This window comes from Ictidomys tridecemlineatus, chromosome 4, assembly GCF_052094955.1.
Source record: "Ictidomys tridecemlineatus isolate mIctTri1 chromosome 4, mIctTri1.hap1, whole genome shotgun sequence".
In the NCBI taxonomy this organism is placed as follows: Eukaryota; Metazoa; Chordata; class Mammalia; order Rodentia; family Sciuridae; genus Ictidomys; species Ictidomys tridecemlineatus.
The window spans coordinates 66152103-66177764 of NC_135480.1; the positions used below are offsets into that span (position 1 = coordinate 66152103).

At 38.4% G+C, this 25662-nt stretch overlaps 1 protein-coding gene and 1 pseudogene across 2 annotated transcripts in view; both read right to left on the reverse strand.

The window, feature by feature from the left end:
- Gab2 (GRB2 associated binding protein 2) overlaps positions 1-25662 on the reverse strand; it is a 181411-nt gene that overhangs the window by 131063 nt on the left and 24686 nt on the right. The gene's annotated exons all lie outside the window — the stretch shown is intronic.
- LOC144377143 (non-histone chromosomal protein HMG-14 pseudogene) lies at positions 1513-23118 on the reverse strand (annotated as a pseudogene).

The following is a 25662-nucleotide window of genomic DNA, read 5'->3' on the forward strand; positions in this document are numbered from 1 at the left end:
ACCATGAAAATCCGGACAATGAATGCTTAATCATGCAGAATATTTTGGGACAGAATTTTTTTTTAAATATATTTTTTATTTGTCAATGGAACTTTATTTTTATTTATATGTGGTGCTGAGAATTGAACCCAGGGCCTCACACATGCTAGGCAAGCGCTCTACAATGAGTCACAACCCTGGCCCCTCAGGATAGAATTATTGTATCTCAGAAAATTGTGTGTGTGTGTGTCCCAGGAGGTAGGAGGGAGGAGAAAGGTTGACAGGAAGCAATTTATTTGCTTGTTCCTTCCCTTCTCCAGCCTTTAACTGGTCATGATCTACCATGATCCTCCACCTCTACTTAACAGACTGTCTCCCAGCCCCTCTATACAGTCGTGAGTGAACACAGCCTACATTTGAACCTGGAAGTGGTTAGAGAAGCCAGCATATGGTCAGAGGGGGCTTGGGCATCTGAGCTGCTGTGGCTCTCACCACAAAGCGCAGTGATGCACCCAGAGGAATGCAACAGATAACAGTGCTGGGAAACAGAGCAAAGCAGGGAGTTAGACACACTCCACCAACCACTTGAATGGGGCCTCGGAGGCAGGAAGAGCCAAGAGAATCTGGATATATATACTGAGTCCCATAACACAAGAAAATTGTTATTACAAGGGAACGTTTACTACAGTGTATGTATTATTTTTAAAACCATTAGAAAAAAACAGTAGTCTAATGAAAAGGATTAGGGATTTAGAGTCAAACACTTCTGAGTTTGAGAATGTCATCTGCCTGATACTGGTGATCCCATGAGGACACTACACAGCTAATGTAAAGATGTGCATGAGCTATGGTGGCCAAAGAGCTCTGAGGCTGATGGACAAGGCTGGGCCTTGAGAGGCTGGCCCTTTTCTTTCCCTCATTTGATCCCTTCCCTGAGCTCCTTCCAGGACAACCTTGGGTCACGCTTCAAACATCATTCTTCCCAGCAATATTGTATTTATGACCACTCAGGACATTGGGAGTCCTGTGGGGACAGCCTTGTCATTGCTTCTGTATTTCTGCCTTTGGTGCTTGGCTCACATACAGAGTTGGTGCTGAGCAGGTGTTTGTTGAATGAACAAGGAACTTCAAACAACAATTCTTAGGAGAGAGAACTGTCTTATGACCATTAGTGAAGTCACTTGAAGGACTCATGAGACTTCCTAAATATAGTTTGACAGCTGTTTTTGCCCAAAAGGTAGGAAAAAAATAAAAAATTTTGAAGACTTTGCATTCCAAGCCCAGTTATCTCTACTATTTATACCAGTGACAATTAGACACATGATGTAAACCTTATAAAAATTTACTTTAACCATAAAATAACCATATAAAATAAAATTTTATAGTGATAATATACAGACTGGAATTAAAGAATATAAATTATGGCCTGAGCAGAAAGTATGTTTCTTTTTTTTTTTTTTAAAGAGAGAGTGAGAGAGGAGAGAGAATGAGAGAGGAGAGAGAGGAGAGAGAGAGAGAGAGAGAGAGAGAGAGAGAGAGAGAGAGAGAGAGAGAATTTTTAATATTTATTTTTTAGTTCTCGGCGGACACAACATCTTTGTTTGTATGTGGTGCTGAGGATCGAACCCAGGCCGCACGCATGCCAGGCAAGCGCGCTACCGCTTGAGCGACATCCCCAGCCCAAAGTATCTGTTTCTTTCCTCTACTCTTCACCCAACACACTTTTACAGAATGTCAGCTCTGTACTAGGCTTTTGTTCAGAATACCATTCTTTAGAGTTTGCAAAGTCCTTTCATATTATTAAGTCTGTCTGTCTGTCTTACCTCCTACCCACCTGCCTCTGCTTTAGACCCACCAGAGACAACAGGTGAGGGGCAGAGAGCTCAGAGGCTTCCAGAGCTCCCGGAGCAAATGGGGACTGTATCTGAAACAACATGTCTTGGTCGAGGATATGGGAAGAAATTTCAAATAAATTTGACCAGCCTCTTAGGGTTCAATGGTGGATACCTAAGTTTTGTGTTATTCCTTAGGCCTAAATTGCTGAGGCTGGCCTTGAACCTGCGATTCTCCTCTCCTGCCTTAGCCTCCTGAGTGAGCCACTGGGATTACAGGCGTGTGTCATCATGCCTGGCTAGAATCTGAGACTTCTACATTTAAAAGTATTCCAGTCCCTATTAATTTTCCATGAGACCCAATTTTTGTAATGATTTAATAAAATCAGAGAGTTTGATTGAACCTATACTGTATTATTACACATTTAACAGGCCAATTTTAGTCATACATTCCAACAAGTGACTTAAAAAGTCAAGTTGATCCCAATTTAGTTTTGTAATCCAAAAATACCACTTCCTCAAAACATATTTTCCACACAGTTTTACAATTGTGTCTCTCCAATCTCATGACCCTGTCATCAGCCTTCAAAGAAAAACAAAATTTTAAAGAGACTACAATACATATAATCTATACTTAGCACAGGTTTGCTTTTGTTGTGCCATTTCTGAACTCATTATAAAATATGTCTGTGTAGAACCTTATCATTAAGTTAGCAAATATTTTCTCTAACGGAAAGACTTGGGGGTGAGGAGAGTTCTAAAGTTCTGGTTTCTAGTCCAAGTTCTGCCACTTCCTAGATGTTTTAGTCAAGTTGTTCTACTTTACTAATCATCAATCTCTTAATGTGTAAGATAAAGATCTATTCAAGGAGGCTAAGGCAGGAGGGTTGTGAGTTCAAAGCTAGCCGCAGCAACTTAGCAAGTCCCAAGCTCAGTGAGACCCTATCTCTAAATAAAATACCAAAAAGGGCTGGGGATATGGTTCAGTGGTTAAGTGCCCTTAGGTTAAATCCTCAGTACCAAAAAAAGAAAAAGAAAACCTATAATGTGGTGGGTTGTGCTGAATGCTAAAAAGTACAAAGATGAATTTTTTAAAATCCCTCTCCCCAAAGTTCTGATATTCTAGTGGAGTTGTAGAGAGATCATATGTAACTGTTAATACAAGGAGATAAGTTCCATAACAAAAGGAGACACATAGTACTAGAGAAGTTACAAAGGTGATACCCATTATCTTTTAGTGGGTGACATACCAGGGAACTAAGAACTAAGAAAGAATATGCTGCAGTTCTTAACATTCTAAACATAAAATAAGGCATGGGGGTAGGAAGGAAAACAAATATTAGAATGCTGTTTCTAGGTTGAATCTTCAAAACAAGAACAGCATCATCTATTTAACTGTTGTATTAATTACAGCATGTAATGAAAACTCTATTTCACATACCCAGGGACATTTGCAACAAAGGAAAGCCCATGAACTGTATACTCTGGATTGTTTGGATATTTTAATTCAGTTACTACTACTACAATATACTCTCAGTCCATTTTCTGAACATTTTGAAAGCAAAGGCACAACTATTCAATCTCTCTTTTTGGGTGGCAATGGGGATAAAACCAAGGGGCACTGAACCCTTTTAATTAATTTTTTTAAGACAAGGTCTTGCTAAGTCACCCAGACTGGCGTCGAACTTGAGATCCTTCTGCCTCAGCCTCCGTTGCTAGGATTGGAGGCTTGTGTTGTAGTACCTGGCTATGACTATTCACTTTCATTTTGAAGTAGTTGTTCACATGGCTGAAATACTTGTTTTAAATTGTTTAACATGAAAAGTCATTTAGTATATAGCAAACACATAGTAAAATTACAGAGACATACAAAAGTCAGACTACAATTACTGAAGAACTTAACAGAAGCATAATTTCCAATATGCCCATTGATACAGAGGCAAAATCTCAAGATTTATCAATTACAAATGAGTTTCAGATCCAATTCAAGAATCAGGTACTACTCTGAAGTGAGTTAGAGAGGGTCAGAGAAGGGTCCCCAAAACTGGGTGACCCAAAATTTACCAAGTTTACATAGTCATTGGTAAACCTTCCATTTCCCTCTTTGCCCCACTGACTGATGTGTGTCAAACAGATTACTCTTCAGGTTCTCTGTAGGGGCCTTGTAACACTGAACTTCTGCCAATTGCCCCACATCTCACTGAGGAAATCATATTCCATTTTATCCTGAAGCTGCACACACAGGCTTTCTATGGTTTCTGGTCCCTGCCTCAAATATGCAGACCCTCCCACTATACGTATTAGCCTTCTAACAAATCAGCTTCAGTACCTCAGAGATGGAAACTCTACATTCCAGACTCATCCATGGCCCATTGTGATAGAGGGAAACTGATTTAAACTCTATGTTTAAAATATGGGGAAATGTTGATCAAATGTGCTTATACAGGACCAGATATGTAAAGAGACTGTTTTCCCCTTACAACTGTGCTCCCAAGTCCATAAGTAGTAGTTTGTTTCTGCCTTTGGTTATAGTATAATGGGTTTGCTCCTTTGCTCTGGATGTGAATCCAAGCAACACAATGAAGATTCCTCAGGCAAGAAGTCTTCCTGGTTTGTCAGTAAGCAGAAGAGTCTATTAATATGAGCCTGCTACTCATATTATTATTATTATGAGGGCACACCTATAATCCCAGTAACTTGGGAGGTCCAAGCAGGAAAATCACAAGTTTGAGGCTGGCCTGGGTGATTTAGCAAGGTCCTAAGCCACTTAGTGAGGCCTTGTCTCCAAATGAAAAAATAAGCCAGGCATCATGGCACATGCCTGTAATCCCAGTGTCTCAGGAGGCTAAGGCAGGAAAATCGTGAATCAAGGCCAGCCTCAGCAACTTAGCGAGTCCCTAAGCAACTCAGTGAGACCCTGTCTCAAAATAAAATATAAAAAAGGCCTGGAGGGCTGGGATGTGGCTCAAGCGGTAGCGCGCTCGCCTAGCATGCGTGCGGCCCGGGTTCGATCCTCAGCAGCACCACATACCAACAAAGATGTTGTGTCCGCCGAGAATTAAGAAAAAATAAATAAATGTTAAAATTCTCTCTCTCTCTCTGTCCCCCTCTCTCACTCTCTCTTTAAAAAAAAAAAAAAAAAAAAAAAAAAAGGCCTGGAAATGTGGCTTTAGTGTCCCTGGGCTTAATATCTGGTACCAAAATAATTAAATAAAATAAAAAAGGCTGGGGATGTAGTTTAATGGTAAAGAGTCCTTAAGTTAAATACCCAGTACTACTACTACTATTATTACTACTACTATTATTACTATTGCACCACTGCTATTACTACTACTAGCACTAATTCTAATAAAGAAATTAAATGGATATACTACTTGCTATGTATTAGATACTGTTCTAAGCACTTTATATATTAAATTTCTTTCAATTCTCACAATAACTCCTATGAGCTAGATTCTATCATGAGCCTCTCTAAGGACAAATAAACTGAGACACAGAATATACTGCATAGTTAGTAAATAGTAGGGTTCAGATAAAAAATAATAGCTCATATTCTATTTTTTCTTCATTTTTAAGTAAAAAGTCATGTTTAGAAGTGTGTTCTAAAGTTTTAGGTCAATCACAAGTATTTTTGTTTAAAAGAACACTTCCTTTGTCTACTGTGGGATGAGACCAGGTTTGGAGCAGGTTTCAGATTCTAATCTAGGCTTGTGATGGGGAGAGTCGGTGGGGAGTGACTAGGGAGGTATTTTAGATTGAGTTGCTGGGTGGCTTCAACCACATACATCCATTGTTCTCAGCTCTGGTGGCTTAAAAGTCAGGATCAAGGGGGCACCAGATCTCATTTACAGATGGCTGCCTTCTTGTTGTTTCCTATATGGTGAGAACAGAGAGGAAGCAAATTCTTAGGTCTCTTCTTATAAGGACACTAATGGCAACCTGAGGGCTCCACTCTGGTGACCCAATTACTTCATAAAGGCCCTGCCTCCAAATATTATCACATTGGGGATTAGGGTTTCAGCATGAGAATCTTGGATGGGACACAAAATGGAGTTCACAGAAGGGAATAAGGGGGCCTGTCATGTTAACCAGATATGTTTAGCCCAATTATTTTTTTAAATTTTTTTATTTGTTAATAGACCTTTACTTTATTTATTTATATGTGGTGCTGAGAATTGAACCCAGAGCTGCACACATGCCAGGCAAGTGTGCTACTGATGAGCCTCAGCACCAGCCCAATTATTTATTTAGTTAGTTGTAGTTGGACACAATACCTTTATTTTATTTATTTTTATGTGGTGCTGAGGATTGAACCCAGTGCCTCCAACGTGCTAGGTGAGTGCTCTATCGCTGAGCCCTAGCCCCAGTCCCTAGCCCAATTATTTTTGAAGACCATAGTACAGCAGAAGCACAGTAGGCTTTGGAGAAAAGTAGACCCAGCTTCAGCTCCCAGCTCTATTACTTCTATGGTCCTGGGTTAGTTTCTTAGGCTAAGCTTGTTTCTGGCTGAAATGGGCATATTAATTACCTCACAGTATTATAATAAATATTAAATAAGATATAATAGGTGGATGCATGGGAATTTTATTTACTACACAGTAAATACACAATGAAATTCTCATTTCTTTCTCTTCCCCTGTTAATCTTACTTTCCCTTCCCCCATCCCATTAGAGAGATAAGGAGAAACAATCTGCTTGGGACAAAAAGCAATACTAAGTAACTATGGACATGTGTTTTACTACTCAACACCATTTCCCTTCCTCTTGGGGGAAATTGCTTTTAGGGTGGGGCTGCCCTCAGACCACCGCACGCGTACCCTGGCAGTGTCAGGTGGAACAAATGTAGTCCTAGGCTGACTACTAGGGTTCTCCAGTGTCTAGGTCATACTGATTAGTTCTGGGGTAGAAGTATAACCCAAGCTGTGTGTCCTACCCTAGGATTTTAATTTGGAGTTGCAAGAGAAGGAACCTTGTTTTTTGGGTCAGAGACTGGAGGCTAAGGGTGACCTCTCCTATCTCTGGAGAAAGCTTGTCTACACAAGAAAAGAAAGCCAATAACAGATAAGCAAGAGAGACACAAAAAGAACTCTGGGGACACTGAAATATGATTGTGTGCCCAAGTCCACCAGAGTTGCCCTGATAACTAAAACTCTTCCTTCAATTTTCTGAGCTTTTATTCTGGGGTAGAAGTATCATTCCAATACATTTCTATTTCTTGGGATATTCTGTGTATGTTTTGTCATCAGTAATTCAGAGTCTTTAAAACTTCATTTATATTTTATTCCAGACTTTCTACAGGTACTTTGTAGTGAAGATCCCATTCAATCCTCAGAGTAGATCTAATGTAACGGCATAGCTTATCTTTCCCCTTCATCCAAACTGTTCATCTGTAATAGTATGAACCTCTTTGTAAGCCCAGGGTGAGATCATAAAATTGATCATCATTTTTTATATTAACCAAATCACGGCAGAATAAAGATCTACATCCACACATCACACCAACTAGTATACATTCAGGCTGTACCTGCTTAGGTTACATATCCAATCCAAATAATCAATCCCAGGAGAACGGAATGTGCTTCCTGGCCACACTGGATGTATACGGTAGATGGAGCCAGCTTCCTCATACCCACACAGCTGTCTTAACAGAAATTAAGGTGATGCTAGGAGGGAGGAAGAGGGGATGCTTCAGGGGAGACCATCAGTAAGTGCTCACTACAAACAAGAAAAATCAGAATGAATAAGTTTTTAAGACTGTCTATTCCACATTATGTGCAACCACAAGAATGGAATCCTAATCAGAGTAAGTTATACTCCATGTATGTATAATATATCAAAATACACTCTACTGGGGCTGGGGATGTGGCTCAAGTGGTAGCGCGCTCGCCTGGCATGTGTGCTGCCCGGGTTCAATCCTCAGCACCACATACAAACAAAGATGTTGTGTCCGCCGAAAACTAAAAAATAAATATTAAAAATTCTCTCTCTCTCTCTCTCTCTCTCCCTCTCTCTCCCTCCCTCTCTCTAAAAAAAGAAAAAAGAATAAAGAAAAAATACACTCTACTATCATGTATATCTAAAAAGAACAAAGGGGAAAAAAAGACTATTCAGATTTCTCAACCATCTACTCTATAACTCCTGTACACATTACTTCCAGTTGTAATCGCACATGTTTGTAGACTAATTTGAGACTTGATCTCCACAGGCTTTAGTATTCTCCACAGGGAAGCTAGCTAGTTTATCACTGACTCTCCAAACACTTATCCTGAGTACCAAATTAAAGTGCTGATATGGCAAGATCAAGAGATCCCAAGATACTTTCTAGAAGTTGCAACACTGAAGACCTGATTAAAAGCAAGTCTCTCTTGACTTAATTAAAATATCTTTGGCCATCTCCTTGCCTTGGCATCCTCCTAGTTAACTGTAAACTCAAAATTACAGGGAAATAAGACAGGTAAGGCTTTTCTTTAGAAAAGGGTTTTATCAACAAGTTGACAAACATAACAGATTTCCTACCGGCTGATAATAGTGAGAAGTGAATTTTTACCAAAATTTCTGTTAATTCAATGAGAAGTTGCCTAGCTCTAGAATGGGATTCTGGCAACCTGGGTTCTGAGTTGAATGGATAGTCACTATTTACCATCATGGTAAAAGATGACCTACCTCTCATAATGCCACCATCTTGAATAAGACCAATTTTTTGAACCCCACTTCCTAACATAAAAACAACCTTCCTCTTTAGATTCATAAGAGAATTAAACAAAGTATGGCTGGGGCCTACATGTATTACTTGAATATTTGAAAATAATATGACTTCTGCAACTGAAAAATACAGTGCCTATTTGAGTTGTTTCTAGTTTTTGATTACTGTGAATAAACATGCTATAAACATTAGTATACAAGCCTTTTTTCCTTTTTTATAAATTTGAAGTAGGGCTGGGGTTGTGGCTCCGTGGTAGAGCGCTTACCCAGCATGCATGAGACACACTCGGTTCGATCCTCAGTACCACATAAAAGTAAAATAAAGATATTGTGTCAACCTAAAAGACAAATATTTTTTAAAAATTTGTGGTATACATATTTATGATAAAAGGCACACAGTGTAATTTTAGGTGTTCAGATAGGGGGTTCTGAGAACTATAGACACCCATATTACACTACTGACAACAAGATGCCAAATATTTTTTTTTTGAGAGAGAGAGAGAGAGAGAGAGAGAGAGAGAGAGAGAGAGAGAGAGAGAAAGAGAGAGAGAGAGAGAATTTTTAATATTTATTTTTTAGTTGGCGGACACAACATCTTTGTTGGTATGTGGTGCTGAGGATCGAACCCGGGCTGCACGCATGCCAGACAAGTGCACTACCGCTTGAGCCACTTCCCCAGCCCAAGATGCCAAATATTTTTTAATACTTATTTTTTAGTTATAGGTGGTGCTGAGGATCGAACCCAATGCCTCACACATGCTAGGCGAACGCTCTACCTCTGAGCCACAATCCCAGCCCCAAGATGCCAAATATTTCTAACACCCTGTTGAAGTTCCCTTCTGCTCCTTTTTAAGAAAAAAAAATCATACGATCAAGTGATTTGTCTCCATTAGTCTTCATAACTGAGATTTTATTGGCTATATTGAGACATTTCACTTTGTACACAATTCTTAACACATGTACCATAAATCTAAAGAGACTTATACTAGCCAGGAGCGGTGGTACATGCCTATAATCCCAGTGGCTCTGGAGACTGAGACAGGAGGATCATTAGTTCAAAGACAGCCTCAGCAATGGCAAGGTACTAAGCAACTCAGTGAGACCCTGACTTTAAATAAAATACAAAATAGGGATGGGGACAAAAAAAGACTTATACTGATTCTTTTCAGTTATTCCAATGACTTTCCAGCTTTAAATTTGGAGGCAAATTATCCTTAAGAGAATAGCGAATACCACTATCTTTGAATGCTGCTGTTATTTAGGTCTCATTAATTGATAACTTTGTCATACATACTACATACTCAAATTTTCCATCTTTCACATCACATAAAAAAATTATTAGGAAAACTATGACCGAAGATGTTACAGAGTACACATAATTTGACAGCAGTAATCCAGGAGTGGTCTTCTTTAGGAAACCACTATTAAAAATTCTATAGGAAATTCTATTAAAAAACACAGGAATAGAAGTAATTTAAAATGTTCAAGACATTAAATGCAGGACTGTGACTCCAAACTGCCATTTAATATGCTTTGTATTGTAGGATATAAAACTAACTCCCCGCTTATGAAGTGTTAAGCTGATACCAGACATGGTCCAAGCCGTCCATAATTCAATATCCCACTGTTTTATGGTTGTATCCCAAACTAAATAACTGGCAAATGATTTCACTTCTTAAAAAAATGCACTTACACTTAAAAAAAATGAGAGGAGGTGGGATTCCCTCTTTTTTAGAGATGTTTTTAGAACCACTAAAAAACTTGCTTTTACAAAATAGTTGATAAAAAAGACATGGCATATTATTAACAGACTTGGCTTCTTTCTCTTCTGCTTCATCAGAGGCTGGACTCTCCTCATTTTCAAATTCTCCATTTTCTGCAGGTAAATCTTCTTTTGTTTCTTGGTTAGCCACTTCAGCCTGTTTTCCCTTTGCTATCCTTTTCTCTTTTGTTTGAATATTTTTGTCTGAGTATTTAGCCTTGCCCACTACCTTCCTGGGCTCGGTATCTGACTTGTCAGGAGCAGGTTTAGCTGACAACCTGGCCAACCTCCTCTTGGGCTCCTCTTTCACCCGAGCTGACCTTTCTTTTGGGCATCCTGGTGGGCACCTGAGCCTTCCAAAGCTGTGCTGCCTGGTTGCTGCTGCTCTCCATTGTTTTCTTAATTCAATGAATTGCACTGTTTCCAAATGTTAATCCTTGCATTCCTTATATAAATGCCTTGGTCATGACACTGGCAGAGTCAGACTTCAAACACAGAATGCAAGGCTGTGCTGCTTCCCCCCACCCCAATAAGAATAAATGGTATAAAAGTAGATGAGGGGAAATGGTGTGATGGATGGCCCTAAAAGACAGAGTTGCATGGATAATATAACACAATTTCCCAATCCTGTAAGCCAGATCTTTAAAACCTGTTGATAACTCAGTTCCAGCCTTCCTTCTCACAGCCATTCTCTTATATCATTATAATTTATTTGAAATAACTCTGTATCCACAGAGGTACACACTATTGAAGTACTTCTTTGGGGTACTTCTTATATTAGGGGTTGTTTGGTAACACAGTTTCTCAGCTTTAAAAAAAAATTTATATATATATATAAAAGTTCTGGGGGTGTAGACAGCTCGCTTAGGATATAGTATGTGTGAAGTCCTGGGTCCCATCCTCAGCAATGCATTTAAAAAAATTGTTTTCATATTTAAAAAGAATTTTTCACTGGACATAGCTAAGATGATGCACCACTTTACTGTATCACCGCTTATATTCTCTATGCCTTCTTTCTTCACTTGAGAAATAAAGACAATAATATGCTTATCCTGTTAGGCTGTTCTGAGGATATGAAATAAAATTAATGTCTTGGTATCATGCCTTATACCTAGCAAGTATGTATGGAGCATGAAGAAAAATGCATTCCTATAATGATGAGACTGTGTTAGGCTGAAGTACATAGGATGACAGCCACAGTTCCTGGTCTCAAGGGGCCTGTAGTATTTCTTATATTCTGAGTTGTCTCGTAACACATTCTCAGTTTAAAAAAAAAAAATGACAATTTTATTTTGCCTTTATATTTAAGAAAAAAAAAGAGAAATTTTCACTGGGTATAGAAACTAGGATAATAGTTTTTTTTTTTTTTTTCTGTAAAGATGTCACTACATCATCTTGTAGTCTCCATTATTTCAGATAAAAGCAGCTATCACCTTGGAAGAAACTGTGTGTGTGTGTGTGTGTGTGTGTGTGTGTGTGTGTGTGTGTGTGTGTTTCTTCTCTTAACTACTTTGAAGATATTTTCTGTATCTTTGTTTTTAGCACCTTGATGATAATGAGCTTGGGTATGTTTTTGTGTTGATCCTATTTGAAATTAACTGAAATTCCAGGATCTGTGGGTTGCTATTTATGATAAAATTTGGAATAATTTAGTTAATATTTCTTCAAGTATTTTTCTCCCTTTCCCCTACCCCTTCTGGAACTCCACTACAAGTTAGATTTCCTGACACTAGTCCATAAATCACTGAGCTTTGGTGTTTTTTCCTCCCAATCTTTTTCTCTGTTCTTTGGTTTGAATGATTTATCTTGGTCTATCATATTCCCTCATTCTGTCTTCTATTCTTCTCACCAATTAGTTTACTGAATACTATAACTTTTAATTCCAAAGTTTCTATTGTTTTACAGCCCTCAATTTCCAAATCTCTTCAGAAATTTCCCATCTGTTCACCTATTACATCCATTTTTTTTTTAACTGTAGACCCTAACGTGTTTATCATAGTTTTTAAAAGTCTTTGCTAATTTCAACATGTGGGTTGTTAGAGGGTCTCTAAAAACTGATTTTTCTCTTGCATATAAAAAGACATACTGGAAAAGTTTCATTTAAAAAAATGTTTTTGTGGTACTGAGGCTTGAACTCAGGGGCACTACCACTGCATTGCATTCTAGTCCTTATTTATCTATTTCTTTCTTTCTTTCTTTTGAGGCTAGCCTATGCAATTTAGCAAGGATCTTGTTGAACTGCAGGGGCTATCCTCAAGTTGTGATCCTCCTGCCTCCACCATGAAAGTCACTGGGATTATAGATGTGTGACACTGGGCCCAGCTGGAAGTGCTTCTTCAAATGTTGAGCATGATACATCGAGGAGATTCTGGTCCTGTTATCTTTCTCTGCAGAGTGATTTCTGTTTTAGCAGGCATTTTCTGAAGGATAACTTTGAATTTATGGAGGATTAATCTACAGTTTTCTTGAAACAGATCTATTTTGGTATGGTGCCCAGTCCTATGGTCATTCCCTAAGTGTGGGGACACAATTTTTATTCTAGGTTGTACTCCTCTAGATTTCAATGGAAAGTTCAAGGTGTTGACCAAACTGTTCTAATTTGGCAGGTCTCAAACTGCAACATGTCTCCTGGTGGTGGGTAGCAGCTAAAAGTTCAGCAGTTTCTCCTTCCTTGTTTCCTCCTTCTGTCCTGAAAGTCTTACTCAGAGTACAAGGGTCAACTAAATCTTTTTGTTCTTGCAGTGCTAGGGACTGAGCCTTGAACCCAGGGCCTTGTGCATACCATACAAGTAGCTGTACCATTATCAGTTGTGTTTAGTCACAGATTTTTTGTTGTTCCCGACTTCCAGGATTTTTCTGTTCAATTTCTAGTTGCTCTGTAGATCTCAAACTCTTTAGGCCAAATGTGCAACTTTCTGCTTGGCTTCTAATTACTACTGTTCCTTGTGTACACTGAAAGATACCTTCAGAAGGCAAGATATGATACATATCTTTCCTGTATTTTAAAAATCAAAATTTCTCTAGTTTTTACCTACTCTGTCTGGTTGTTCTTTGGTGATTTCAGACACTTATTTTACATATTTTAAGTTTATAATTTTTTTCCTGTACAAGATTTGATCTAACATAAGCTATTCTACTGTTACTGGAATTGAAAACTTCTCATACCTCAAAATTTGGGAGGAAAAACTCCAAAATCATGTAAGATAAATCACCTTTAGTTGAGACATGGATAAAAACAAAATAGTACAAGGAAAAGTGTTTGGGGTATTCATGCCTCTTTTCTCTCTCTCTCTCTCTCTCTGATATAAAGTGTATGCTGCCCAGCTGGCTTCAGACATATAATTCAACCCATATTTTATTTAATCATTTTAACATTTAATTTTTTCCTAATGTTATTTCACTCAGTCAATATGACATTTCTCAAAATGGCCCAAGTTTTCTGTTCCCCTGTAATCTATGACTTCATCTTCTATCACAATCCCCATAGTGGGGCTATCCAAGTGCTTTGTGACTCAGAGCTTTTGTCCTAGCAGTTCTTCGTGACATTCTTGTTCCAGAAGCCACATGGTTCTTCTCCTCCTCTTTTCAGTTTCCACTTAAATGTCAAATTTTTAGAGGCCTTCCTTACCTTGCTTAAAACTGTACCTTACACACATACACTTTCTACTCCTGCATTTCTTTCTCCATAGCATCTTATATTTTTCTTATATTCAGTCTTTCCCATAAAGGACTGTAAACTCCATGAAGACAGGGACTTTTGTTTTCATTCTGTGGTGTATTCCTAGCATCTACTATAGCTAACTCTGACTTGGTGGGTGATCAGAAAAAAAAAAATTTTTTTTTTTGGTAGTACTGAGATAGAACCCAGGGATGCCCTACCACTGAACTGCAGCCCTAGCTGTTTTTGTATTTTTTTAATATTTATTTTTTAGTTATAGATGGATGCAATATCTTTATTATTTTTTATGGTGCTGAGGATCGAACCCAGTCCCTCATGCATGGTAGGTAAGCACTCTACCTCTGAGCCACAACTCAAGCCCTCTTTGTGTTTTTTTTTGAGTCAGGGTCCTGCTAAGTTACTGAGGCTGCCTTGAACTTATGATTCTCCTGCCTCAGGCTCCCAAACTGCTGGAATTATAGGTGTGCACAACCATTTATTATTTAAATAACTCCTGCTAACTGATTTTAATTTGGCTTTCCCTTCCTTCACCTCATTCACTAGAATGGAAACACCAGTATCAGTTTCTTTGTCTTAGTGTCATTCCCACTGACTAATACATAACTTCATATCTAGTAGGTGCTTATCTAGTAGGTGCTTACTAGATACTGTAATGAAGAAGCACTAGCTTTTATTATTCATTTATAACATATAGGATTTTCCAAAGGCCAGAATCTTCTTTTCCTCTATTGCCTCGTTGGTGTAATCTATTGAGGCTATACACTAAGTAGGGGCATAAACATCGACTGAATTAGCTAAATATGATTAGATACAAGACAGTACTTAAATACTAAGTAATGATCAGGTAAATCTTATGATGTTTCCACTTTTGCTAGTGGCATTTATTATAGATGTCTTGCTATGCTATACTGCATTCTTGGTTCACTCTTTTAACTTCTGTGGTCATTTATCCTTCCAACCAACATGCATATCTAATGTAGTGAAAGAAATTGGTGAACATGTGGGTTTCCAAGGCACTGACAGTATAAAATAGTAATGACAGCTAAATTGGGAAGAGAGAGTGGAAAACAAATTGGAATCAAAAGATTAGACAACAATAAAGACCAATGTAGAGGAAATAACAGAATTAAAGCAGAACTTGCTCTATTTTTCACCTTTTTTATTGGTGCATTATAGTTGTAAATAAATGATGAGATTTGTTGTTACATATCTGTAGATGCACACAATATAACAATATAATTTGGTCAATATCACTCCCCAATTGTTCTCCTCCTCTTTTCAGTTTCCATTCAAATGCCAGTTTTTCCCTCCCTATCTCTTGGCCCTTTTTCTTTACTGACTTCCCTTTGATCTCTTTGAGATCTGACCCCACCTTTCTTTTACTTTTTCCTCTCTAGCATCTGCATATGAGAAAAAACATATCTTCCTTACCTTCTGAGTTTGACTTACTTCGATGAATATAATGATCTCTAGATTCATCCTTTTTCCTGCAAATGACAATTACATTTTTCTTTATGGTTGAATAAAACTCCATTGTGTATATATACTGCATTTTCTTTATCCATTCGTCCATTGATGGACACCTAGGCTGGTTTCATAGTTTGGCTATTGTGAACTGTGCTGCTATAAACATGGATATGCATATGTCACTACAGCATGATGATTTAAATTCTTTAGGACAAATACTGTGGGTGTGTGATAGCTGAGTCCTATGGTGGTTCCATGCCTAATCTTTGGAGGAACCTCCTTCTGATTTCCATAGTACTGTACCAAGGTACAATCCCACCAACAGTATAATAGTGTTCTAAAGCAAAACTTTCTAAAGATCTTGAATTCTAAATAGCAGAGAGGTGGTGTTTTACTTTAGATTCCAAATAAGGAAGCTGGCCCAGTGGCACACACCTACAATCCCAGTGACTCAGGCGGTTGAAGCAGGAGGATTGCAAGCTGAAAACCAGCCTCAGCAACTTAGTGAGGCCCTAAAAACTCAGCAAGATCCTGTCTCAAAAAAATTAAAAGGGCAAGCGTTAGTGCGCTTGCCTGGCATGCGTGCGGCCCGGGTTCGATCCTCAGCACCACATACCAACAAAGATGTTGTGTCCACCGAGAACTAAAAAGTAAATATTAAAAATTCTCTCTCTCTCTCTCTCTCTCTCTCTCTCTCTCTCTCTCTCTCTCTCTCTCCTCTCTCACTCTCTCTTTAAAAAAAAAAAAATTAAAAGGGGGCTGGGGTTGTGGCTCAGTGGTAGAGTGCTTGCCTAGCATGCATGAGGCACTAGGTTTGATCCTCAGCACCACACAGAAGTAAAATAAAGATATTGTGTCCACCTAAAACTAAAAAATAAATATTAAAAAAATTAAAAGGGTGGGGATGTAGATCTATGGTTAAACACTCCTGGGTTCAATCCCCAGTACTGCCCCCCCCATGAGATTACAAATAAAGAATTTGGGTTAAAAAAAGAGATAAAGCAAATCATTAAAATAATAGAAGCAGAATATGTGAATTCCAAACCATGGGAGGAAGAGGAAAAAAAAAAACAGATAAATCTAATTGAAGGGGAGAAAGCAGGATAAATAGCATGAAACAAGATGGTAGGAATATACCTAAATTTGTAAATAATCACATCAGTTTGGGGGAGATTGCTAAATAAAGTGGTTGAGGAGGCTCTCCACAAGATTCTGACGTTTTATTACAACAGCAATCACTTTTGGGGGGCAGTACTAGGGACTGAACTCAGGGGCACTCAACCACTGAGCCACATCCCCAGCCCTATTTTGTATCTCATTTAGAGACAGGGTCTCACTGTGTTGTTTAATGCCTTATCATTGCTGAGGCTATATTTGAACTCATGATCCTGCCTCAGCTGCCCAAGCCATGGGATTATAGGTATATGCCATAACACCCAGCAAACAGCAATAACTTTTACAGAGGGTCACTACATCAAGCTAAGCACCATTCTAGATGCTTTATATGTATGAATTACTTAATTCTCACAGCAGTCTAATGAAAGAGACATTGTTACCCTATATAAAAAAATCATAATACAAAGTAACATGAGTTGGCACTGGGGCACACCTGTAGTCCCAGCAGCTCAGGAGGCCGAGGCAGGAGGACTGCAAGTTGAAAGCCAGGCTCAGCAACTTAGCAAGGGCTAAAGCAATTTAGTGAGACCATGTTTGAAAATAAAATTGGTCAGGGATGTGGCTCAGTGGTAAAATGCCTCTAGGTTCAATCCCCAGGGTCAAAAATAAAAAAAAATAAAGAAGTAACAAGTTCAAGGCCACAGAGCCAATAAGTAGTAGAGCTAATTCAGAGTCCATGCTCATAGCTACCTATGTTGTTTGAAGGAACTAGCTGATATCAGAAGGATGAGAGGAAGCCAGATATGTGGAAGTTGTGGGGGAGGTGATATATTCTAGACAGAAAGAAAAGCAAGCACAAAGGCCTTAAGTGAGGAAGAACTTGGGTCTTTTGAAGAACAGAAGAGCCAGTGTGGCTCAACGGTAGTTGACCATCAGAGAGTGGTATGAGAATGAATTTGGGAGGCACTACAGGCCTCATCAAGTAGTTTATTGGATTATTTATGGTGTATCAGGGGCTGAACAAAATGCCTTATACTGACCCTATATTATATAATTTCTTAATACAAGAGTCCTTTAATATGTATTATTTCCCTCCCCACTTTGTAGCTGTGGAAAGTGAGGCTTAAAGACACAATTCACAATAGCTAGACTGTGGAACCAACCCCAATGCCCCTCAATAGATGAATGGATAAAAAAAAAAGTGGCATTTATACACAATGGAGTACTACACAGCACTAAAAAAGGAGAAAATCATGGAATTTGCAGGGAAATGGATGGCATTAGAGCAGATTATGCTAAGTGAAGCTAGCCAATCCCTAAAAAACAAATGCCAAATATCTTCTTTGATATAATGAGAGCAACCAAGAAAAGAGCAGGGAGGAAGAGTAGGGAGGAAGAGCAGGAGGAAAAGATTAACATTAAATAGAGACATGAGGTGGGAGGGAAAGGGAGAGAAAAGAGAAATTGCATGGAAATTGAAGGAGACCCTCATTGTTATACAAAATTACATATAAGAGGTTGTGAGGGGAATGGGAAAAAAATAAGGAGAGAAATGAATTACAGTAGATGGGGTAGAGAGAGAAGATGGGAGGGGAGGGGAGGGGAGGGGGATAGTAGAGGATAGGAAAGGTAGCAGAATACAACAGTTACTATTATGGCATTATGTAAAAATGTGGATATGTAACCGATGTGATTCTGTAACCTTTGTAATGTTTTGAATAACAATAAAAAATAATGATAATTAAAAAAAAGAAAAAAAAAGAAAGTGAGGCTTAAAGAGACTAAGTAAATTTGCTTATGATACATACCAATTAAGTAGAAGAGCCAGGGTTCAAACCAGGTGGGCATGACTCTAAATTTCAGGCCATAGCCACACATGGCATTGAGTCAAGCTAAAAATAATCATTACTCAAGAACAGCCTCCACCTTCCTAGAGGCACGTGGCTATAAAAAGAAGATGCACCTAAGTGTCTCAGTGATTCTGCTGAGGAATGCAGCTTGGAGAGAAATGTTCCATGCTGTGGGATCTTAAATCAGGACTATCTTGTCTTTGTGCTTGGCTTTGTCCCAGCAAATCAGTTTCTTGTTTACTTCTTGTCTGTGTTGTGTTTAGTCCTTTGGCTCTGAAACTGAATCTACATTTTAGACTTGGGTCAATATGTTTGTTATCATTTGTTTTTGCTGAGGAAGACTCTTTTTCAGGTCCTCAACTGAGCCCTGGTATCCTGTGTTGGCCTGTACCTTCTTTCTCTGAATTGGGAAAAAGTACAGTCTCACAATAATGGATCCTGATAAAAAGGGACAAGGAAGAGAGTAAAGTAACAATGGAGGAAGACTCGATCCCCAATAAAGAATTATACCTCATGTCTAGGGATGCAGAGAAAAGGAAAGATGGCTACAGAAACAGCTTATTCTGAAAAAGCCTTTTGCAAGAGCTAAGCCTATGCCTGGGACTAAGGAATAGGAAAGAAGAGGCTCTTCTCTGAATCGTGCTTTTCAGGGACTTTGTCTTGACTTCTTCCATCTTTTCCTAGCTGATAGAGTCAACCAGGTATCCCCTGGTGATATAGAAGCCCTTAGACATGTATGACAAAGAGCATACTGTGGTAGCCTCCTCAGTGAGATACCCCGTTCTTCAGGTCAGAGGTCCATACAACTATGGATATGGAATGCCAGTTTTCCTGCTATATTTTGCTTATGATAACTTCCCTGCTATATTTATAGTATTAGTAATAAACATTCTCACCAGGTGAATAAAGCCTGCACATTAACCTCATTTCAGAAAGCTAACAATCCTAGGAAAACATAAAGCATGCCCAATCTTTGATAGATAGTACTGGGGCCAAAATTATTCTGACATCCTACAACATCTAGAAATACCTTAAATAAAAACACACATCCAACAATCAGAGAGATAACTCTCCCAGGATTGCAAGGGAAGAGGCAATAGTGACCAGAGACCACTATTCACATTCCTGTATCCATGCTTCCAGTAAGACCAGTAGAGCAGATGATGCAGAACAATGGAAAGAGCTGAAGTCCCAAGGGACTTTGTTGCTGAGCAGCTATGACACTATGAAAAAATTGAGCTCTTTGAGCCTCAAGTTTATATTAAATAGTCCTCTTCAGAAGCTGATTCTGTATAGGGGAGGGAAGATTAATAGGTGCCAAGCACTATTCTAAGTATTTTGTAGTTATTCTTCTCAACTACTCTATAAAGCTAGTATTATTATCTCAATTTTACAGATTCAGAGATGTGAAGAAATTTACCCAAAGTCACAAAGCTTTTAAGTGGAGGAGCTAGGATTGGAAGCTAAGCAGTCTAGTTCCAGGAACCATACTCCTTACTTTAAAATTCTGGTCCTGATAATTTTACCCCTGTGTGACCTTCTGCAGGCCATTATATTTAATTTAAGCCAGGCATCAAGCCAGGCATGTTGGTCCACATCTGTAATCCCAGTAACTCAGGGATTCCAGGCCATCTTGGGCAGTTTAGCGGACCCTGTCTCAAAAAATACAAAAGACTGGGGATGTAACTCAGTGTTAGAGTGCCCCCGGGTTCAATCGCCAGTACCTCAAATAAATAAATAAACAAAAATTTTAGCATCAACATGAGAAGGTTTTGGCTGGACATGGTGGCACATGCCTATAATTCCAGTGCCTCAGGGGGCTGATGTAGGAGGATTGAGGATTGGGAGTTTAAAGCCAGCCTCAACAAAAAGGGAGGCACTAAGCAACTCAGTGAGACCCTGTCTCTAAATAAAATACAAAACAGGGCTGGGGATGTGGCTCAGTGGTTGAGTGCCCCTGAGTTCAATCCCCAGTAACCCTCACCCTGCCCAAAATAAAAATTAAAAAAAAAAAAAAAAGAAAGAGAGAAAGTCTCTTGCTATTGACAGCAACTTCTGTTAAACTGCAGTCAGGACACACCCATCATTGCCTGCATGAGGATTCACCTGACTATCATCTGGTGATGTGACTAAATAACACCATCTGGTGTTAATAATCATCTGGTGGTGTGACTGAACAAATAATTCAAAGGCCATTTTGGGAAGAAATATGAACATTTTTGTTAAAATCTTCTAGTCAGGAGGCTGGGGTTGTGGCTTAGCAGTAGAGTGCTTGTATCACTTATGCGGGGCCCTGGGTTCAATCCTCAGCACCACATATAAATCAATAAAATAAAGGTATTGTGTCCAACTACAACTAAAAAATAAATATTAAAAAAAATCTTCTAGTCAGCCAGGTGTAATGGCACATACCTGTAATCCCAGCAGCTTCAGAGGCTGAGGCAAGAGGATTGCAAGCTCAAAGCCAGCCTTAGCAATTTAGCAGCCCTAAGCAAATTGGTGAGACCCTGTCTCAAAATAAAATAAATAAGAGCTATGGTCATGGCTCAGTGGTAGCGAGCTTGCCTAGTATGTGTAAAGCACTGGGTTTGGTCCTCAGCACCATAAATAAATAAATAAATAAATAAATAAATAAATAAATAAATAAATAAATAAATAAATAAATAAATAAATAAATAGTGTCCCAAAGAATAAATAAACAAAAGAAATAAAAAGGACTGGTTCAGTGGTTGACCACTCCTGGGTTCAATCACCAGTACAAAAAAAAAAAAAAAAATCTTAAAAAGTACCAGTATTGGAATTCACAGAATGTTTCATTGACTTGGAAGAAAAATTTGAAGACAACGATGAGGCATTTTTAAGAAATGTTGCACTATCAATGCTCCTGAAGGCAATAGGATGGTTGTTACATAAATAAATATGATGAATCAAAATGATTCAAAGTTGGAATTGAATATGAAGGGGTTTTAGGAATCCTTTACCAGTAAATTTTACTTACTTTTCTGCATGCATAAAAGGGAAAATGTAACAGACCAGAAATTCATGACCAAGTAAGTCTAAAAATCCTCTTTCAATAAGATGATGTGGATTTTTTTCTTGTTTATGGTACATAAAATAATGGTGTATGTTTAAATGTATATATTTTTGGATTTAATGAACATTGAATGAGAACATTTTTAATGCCTCATTTGAAATTGGGGTAGTGACTCCTAATGGCTACAGAATAAAATGCAAATGCAACAGCATTCAAAGACCCTCTACAACCTGGTTTAAACCTACCTTTTCCATTCTTATCTTCTACATACCAGATTGTACTGTGATTCCTTGACGATTACTTGCCCCTGTTCATTTGTGTGCCTCCAAACTATTCTTTCTCCTGAACACAGCCTATCCTTGTCTGTCAGCACCTTCATCTACTAGAAGGTGGTCCTGAATGATTTCTTTAATCTTTCAGTTTCTCAGTTTTCTTATTTCTGAAATGAGAATCTAACTTCAGGTTTAATTTGAGAACTTAATGAGCTAATATATGTTAAGTGTTTAACATGGAATGGTCAGGCAGTATTATCTGGGTCTTGAGGATGAGTCAATCTCAAAAACATGGTGAATTGGCCAAGGGCACAAAACTCATTTAATAGTAAAGACAGAATAAGAGCCTCAACTTCCTCACCTCCAGTACCAGGCTGTCTTTAGGTTTATAAAAGGTTCCACCTCTAGTCCCTAACTAATACTGACAGATTGGCGAGAAAGGCTCTTTTTAAAATTTTCTTAGAAACCTGTCTCTCCTGCCTCCTTCCCCTAAATCGTATGTCCTAAACATACTATAGGGACACAGCCACATCAATGTTAACTGCAGCACAATTCACAATAGCTAAACTGTGGAACCAACCTAGATGCCCGTCAGTAGATGAATGGATAAAGAAAATGTGGCATATATACACAATGGAATATTACTCAGCAATAAAAGAGAGTAAAATCATGACATTTTCAGGTAAATGGATGAGTTGGAGAATATGATGCTAAGTGAAGTTATCCAATCCCCCAAAAAACAAATGCCAAATGTTTTCTCTGATATAAGGAGGCTGATTCATACTGGGGTTGGGAGAAGGAGCATGGGAAGATTAGATGAATTCTAGATAGGTAGAGGAGTAGGAAGGGAAGAGAGGGGGCAAGGGATATAAAAAAAGATGGTGGAATGAGATGAACATCATTACCAAAGTACATGTATAAAGACACAAATAGTGTGAATATACTTTGTATACAACCAGAGATAAGAAAAAATGTGCTCTATATGTGTAATATGAATTATAATGCATTCTGCTATCATATATAACAAATTAGAATTAAAAAATTTTAAAAAAAGGTAAGGGAGACCACCTATTAAACAAATGGGTTTATCATTCCAGAACCTTCAAGGCAGTTATATACATATAAGGCCTCCAAGAAAAAGAAATATAGAATGTTTCCCAAATTATTTAATTATAAAACTAGAGGTTGCAATACAGATGTGCCATGTCAAGCCATAACTCCACTTTCCTGATCTCTAGATAATAAAAGTTATAAACTCCTTAACATAACATATAAGAGTGTTTGTAACCCATTTACCTTGCAAATCCTACCACTCCACCCATGTGTCAGTTCCATCCTGACCATTCACCTTGTCAGGGGCCAGTTTCACAGGTATATCTTTCTTTTTTTTTTTTTTTTTTTTTTTTTTGAGAGAGAGAGAGAGAGAGAGAGAGAGAGAGAGAGAGAGAGAGAGAGAATTTTTTAATTTTTTTTTTTTTTTTTTTTTTTTTTTTTTTAGTTTTCGGCAGACACATCTTTGTATGTGGTGCTGAGGATCGAACCTGGCACCACACGCATGCCAGGCGAGCACGCTACCGCTTGAGCCGCGCTACCGCTTGAGCCACGTCCCCAGCCCACAGGTATATCTTTCTGACAGAAATACCTTTCTTCTTTCCCTGGGAGTCCAACTTTCTGGCCCTTCCAGACCTAGTTCATGTGACACCTCGCTGAAGCCTTCTTCAGTTGGGCATCCCCAGTCAGTTGTCTGTATTCTCCCCTGTGCTCTCTACATCTGCTCTGCAGCACTTTTCACTGTGGCTCTCCATTACACATTGATTGATGGATTCCCTTCTAGCCCAGGGTCCTGAAAGCTAAGGACCATATTATCACTTACATCCCCAGTGAGAGGGAGGCATCCTATATGCATGCAGTAATAGTCTATCTTTACCACACCCGGTTCTGCTGGGGACACAGAATTTCCAAACATAGCTTTCCTGGTTCCTCATAAGGTAAGATTCAAGTTATGCTTTTTTTCTAGCATAATTAACAAGGGATACTTACATCTTTATACCTAATGGACCTTCCAGGAACAGTAATTATGTAACTCTGCATGTATTGCAGAATCCCCGACACCAAGTTAAGTCACCATCAATGGGAAACAATTTGTTCTTTCCTTTCCAAAGTCAATTATAATCACAAGCTCCTTTAGATTTGTCAATGACAAAGCCTATTTTCCTAACTACTCAAAGAAAAAATATTGTTCCTCCAATTCTAATAAAGTCCCTGTAGATTTGGGAGCAGAATACAAGTATTTTGTTTGTGCCTACTAATAATAAGGAACTCCAATTGATTAATAATATGAGATCAAAACTATCGGGTAGGGCTGGGGTTGTAACTCAGTGGTAGAGTGCTTGCCTAGCACATACAAGGCCCTGGGTTCAATCCTCAGCACCACATAAAAATAAATAAGCAAAATGAGGGTATTGTGCCCAACTATAACTAAAAAATTTTTTTTATGAATATGGAAGATTTATTTATTTTTATTTTTTTCTTCTCCGTTTCCTTTATTATCTTGTATAAATGTCTTGCTGCTTGATATGTATCCATTTGTGTTTCTTTTGTTTATATTTTTTATTGGTTGTTCACAACATAACAAAGCTCTTGACATATCATATTTCATACATTAGATTGAAGTGGGTTATGAAATCCCAATTTTTACCCCAAATGCAGATTGCAGAATCACGACGGTTACACATCCACAATTTTACATAATGCCCTATTAGTAATTGTTGTATCCTGCTACCTTTCCTATCCCCTACTATCCCCCCTCCCCTTCCCTCCCATCTTCTCTCTCTACCCCATCTACTGTAATTCATTTCTCTCCTTGTTTATTTTCTCATTCCCCTCATAACAAAAAAAAAAAATTTTTAACTAGTGGGTTAAAAAAAATAAAGCCAGTGGTTATGTGCTGGGCATGATGGCACAATCCTTAACTTTAGCAACTCAGGGGGCTAAGACATGAAGATTGTTAATTAGAGGGCAGCCACAGTAATTTAGCAAGACTCTCAGTAACTTTGTAAGACACTGCCTTAAAATAAAAAATTAAGAGCTGGGGATGTGGCTCAGTGCCAAAGCATCCCTTGTGTTCAATCCCCCAGTACACTTTCTCTCCAAATCAAACCTAAGTGGTTATGAGCCATGACCTTCTCAGAGTCAATGTTTCTGGCCTCAGATTCTCTGGACTAATATTTCTTAGTAAATACACTTAGTATAACTTTGATATAACTTTAAAAATAGTCTTCTAGAAAAGATAGTAAAGTCATGCCTGGCAAATAGCAAATACTACTATTTCCACAGGGAGTAGACATACATAATTAATTCAAATACTCAGGCCCAAGAAATAAATGAGTGTTAAAACAGAAACAAAAACTCTTCTTTCTCTCACACCAATACACTCTGAGGTGCCAACTACTCCTTACTTGATGTGGTTCCACATGTACTAACATTGGTCAAGGTTTTAAAATACGTATTTTCTGAAATATGCATTCTTAAGCCTATAGTACGATACTTTCTCTTTTCACTGCAAGCAAACTAAATTGATGCTACAAACTCAAGTTCTCATTAGATTACCCAATCTTTCCCACTGAGTCAGAATTAGGTTCACTTTAACAGTGCTCCCTCGGTGGGTTGAAAGAACAAAGTTATCAATGTGCCTAGTAGTAGATGTGTTGAATAGCTTGTTACATAATCAAATGCCCCCTAAATCCAGTCAATCATATGTCACTTAATGAGGGTGGCTTGTTTTGAAAAATTCACTGCTAGGTGATTTCATCCTTGAGTGAACATCACTTATACATAAATAAACCTAGATGGTATAGCCTACCTCACGCTTCAGCCATCTGGTGTAGCCCAGTACCCCAGGCTACAAATCTGTACAGCATACTACTGTGCTGAATTCAGTAGGCAACTAAAGCACAATATCAATTATTT